Consider the following 3,876-nt stretch of genomic DNA (forward strand, 5'->3'; position numbering starts at 1 on the left):
TGTGTCCACTCTCAGCCTTCTCTTTTCCAGATGAAACAAACCCAATTCTTTCAACCTTCCTTCACAGGTCGTGGTTTCTAGACCTTTAATAATTTTTGTGCTCTTCTCTGGACTTTCTCCAGTTTGTCCTCATTTTTCCTAAAATGTGACACCCAGAATTGTACATAGTACTGCAGTTGAGACCTAATCAGCACAGAGTAGAGCAGAAGAATTACTTCTCGTTTCTTGTGTACAAAACTCCTGTTAATACATTCTCAGAAAGATGATTTTTTTCCCCAGCTGTCATACCTAGCTTGTTGTGGTCCATTACGATCCCTTTCCACAGTACTACTACTTAGACAGTCATTTCCCATTTTGTATGTGTGAAACTGATTGTAGCTTCTGAAATGGAGTACTTTGCATTGTCTTTATTGAATATCATCCTATTTCATGTGGTATGCAACTGTTAGTCACCAATGAAAAGGGACCAGTTGGCTTTAACTGAAGAATGATGATCCAAAGAGGATCATAGAGGAATCCTGGACTACCTCAGTAGTGAACAGATAAAAGAGCAATGCAGTGAGCCAGAACTGAAGAATAACGCCCATTCAACTGCTTTATAATCTGCAGCGTTCTATGGAATGGGACAAAGGTTTACTACTGCTGACACGAGGCAAGAATGACATCAGTTTGTATATTTAGAGGGAATAGTCCAAGAATGTGGTTGTAATTGGCTGTGTGAATGTGGCGGAATAGATACTGACTATCCTTTCAGAAGAGGACGCTCTATTCTATGGGTTTTTAACCCCCTGTGTGTGACTTTTAAAAGTGCAGTGGAGAGGTTTGGAGGAGGAGGGGTGTAGTATTCATACTAAAATACAAGCAAGGGGAATTAAAAGTCCTGTTTAAAAAGAGGACTGAAATGCTAGTTTATCCTTTCAGCAAGCTTAGTGAACAGCTCTGTGGAAAGGCATTATTAGTAGATTACATTCTTAGCCAAAGAGCAGATGGCATCTTTCATTTGTTATCGTAGAAGGTGGACAACTCATAGCTCTGATGCAGATTAAGGCACACCCTGCTGTTTTCTGGCCTGTAGAAGATTCCAACTGATAGAATGATATTCTGCCTTCCTCAATCCCTACTGTAGATTTGAACCTCCATCTACTCTCATAAGAGAAGTTGGGTCAAACTGGGTCAGCATTTGGATGTGAGCCGTGTAAGGAATACATAAAATTGGCAATGAGGTAGACGAGAAGGTGCTTTTTTGATACTGAAGTAGTGGCCCACAGCAAAAAAGGAGTACTGCGCCATTCAAGGTAGCTATCCCTCCTTCAGACAAAATGGAAAACTCTGATCCTTCCTTTGCTCTTTGCAAAAGAATTAATCCTGGTGTCCTAGTCTGACTCTGCTAGTTACATTTTACTGGCTTAAATTCCTATGTCAATTCAACCAGACTGTATTCTTCACGGCTTGTCTTAAACTATTAGGGTGCGTTGCACCATGTTGCATGACAGAAGAAAGGTAAGTGAGCTCTGTGCATGTGTTTGTAAGGCACTTTGTGATCCTAGAGAGTGTGGAAGTTTATAATCATCACATGGAATCCAAACACTGCAATGCTGAATTGAATACTGCTGTTAAAACAAGCCAGTGAGGCCACGAATGGGCTAACATTCTACATGAATCTCTATAATGATGGTGCCTTTGCCACGCATACAACCACCTTATCTCACAAAACAGGAGCTTGATTAAAAGCACTTGCATTCACTCTACAAAGCCAAATGTTTCTGATTTATGTTCTTTTGCAAAAAGCACCATCTATTTAGAAACAAGCATGATCTCATATGAGGTAAGGTTGTATTGATAAGCCACAATGCATGCAAGAGACTTTGAAAAACAAATGATAAAGAAGTGTCCCGTATCGCTGATTGGAGATCACTGACTGAAGTGCTCATTTGCCTTGTGAGCATCAGGCAATGGGCACATAGAGCACATTACCCTTTAAGGCTGCCATGCAGGTTGTATGAACACACAGAATCCATGTCATGAGTACAGTGACCAGATGAAACCCTTAAATGGACACTTCCTATGATCTAAATTGCTTTGGCTTCAAAAGCTGGGGATGGCCCCTGAAACATGTACTCACTAAAGCCATGTGGATGAGTGCATATTCCCAGACTGGAACACAATGAGGTGGTGAGGATTAGGATTAATATGCTCTGGTCAAGTTGTGTGCTAGAGCCTTACCTTGCACCTTCTTGTGCTGTTCACGACTCTAACCAGATGAAGCACTAAGGTTCCTCAAAAATTTAAAAAGCAAAATGCTAAAAAGCCTATCTGTCCACTACACATCTGTGGGCCACACAGGGTTCTGGTGACTGCCTAACACGTCCCACCAGGCTACAACGCTTGTACGTACGGCCCTCTTCATAACAGCTACTCTTTAATACAGCTGCTAGTATGCACTGAATGGCCTCTCTTTTCTCCCATTGTTACAGTGAGCGAATACAGACAGAGGCAGGAGATGGGGACAGGAGATCCCACCTTAAGTCAGAAAGAGCAGAATGCTCCCCACAAAATGGATTAGTGGAATGAGAAATACAATCAGCCGAGCAAGCCAGGTACTGTGATACAGGAGGGATTAACTGTTCCAGCTCAACTTCAGCAGCCCAGCCTCATTTGCAACAGACTTGGCAGCCTCCAAGACAAACCTGTTTTGTTTCCTTTGCATTGCATCCCAATTGGGTTGATTATCCAAGGGCCTCAAGAGTCTTGATTTGAGTATGTGATCTATGGGTACAGCCAAGCAATATACAAACGACCTTTTTGCATTCTGAGACTGGCCTGCTTTATAGTCTATATTGAATTTATGGGATGGGTGCATAGAGATCGGAACGGCATTTAAAAAACTGTTTATAAATTTAAATACATATTTCATCGAATGAAATCAAGGCATTCCTAGAGTAAACACCATCCCCCCCAACATCAGATGTATTAAATGTCACTGTCGTATCCGCCTGTGCTGTGTGCACACACACATCCTCTTGTCCTTGTGTCTCTGTCACCTGTGTTTAATCAAGAGCGATACTTACATGAAACTGGAGGGGGTGTGTGTATCCATCTTCCAGTGCTGCTCCTCTGCATCCTCAAACTTCCCATGGACTCCTCTCCAGGAGTTCTGTAAACAGCAGCCTGATGTCACCAAAGCAGTGGATTATGAGACAACAGAACAGCTCCTGCCTGCACCTACCTTGTACCCATCTCTTCTCTCTAGTCCCCTTCCCCAATTTCTTCTCATCTAGCTGTCCTCCTGTTCCCCTCTCGCCATTGCCCTGTTGAGCTTGAAGACATAGTGGGGACTGGAGGGCCCAGCTGGCCACGAGAGGGGAGGGCCTCACCCAGAACAAATTCATCCGTCGGGCCAAACCCAAGTGCAGCCAGAGGGCACAGATACAGCCCCAGGGAGGCTTTGGGGGCACTGTGCAGTAGTTGGGGGGTAGGGCTAGAAACCACCCTGCCCTGTGTCCCTTCTAATCCCCAGGTCTCCCCTGATTTGAGGGCTTCCTAGCACGCTCTTCCAAGACCTGCCCCACAGGCTCCTCATTGGGCCAGCTGCCTCCTCCTTTCGAGGGCCTGTCCCCACAAGGCATCTCCCCTTGGCCTTCCCTGCAAAGCCTCCCCACTTGGGGGTCTGCCTCCCAGAGCAGACCTCGCTGGGGGGGACCTGCCCACCCCCTTGGCCTTCCCTGCAAAGCCCCCCGGAGCGGACCTCACTGGGGGGTCTGTCTCCGCCAAGTGGGGCTCCGCCGCCCCCGCTGGGGATCGCCCCCGTCGGGCCTGCCCCGCCCGCGCTCGAGGAGGAGGATCCGGCCGGGCCCCGCCCCGGGAGGGCGGGGTCAG

This window comes from Carettochelys insculpta, chromosome 31 (genome assembly GCF_033958435.1).
Source record: "Carettochelys insculpta isolate YL-2023 chromosome 31, ASM3395843v1, whole genome shotgun sequence".
NCBI lineage: Eukaryota > Metazoa > Chordata > Testudines > Carettochelyidae > Carettochelys > Carettochelys insculpta.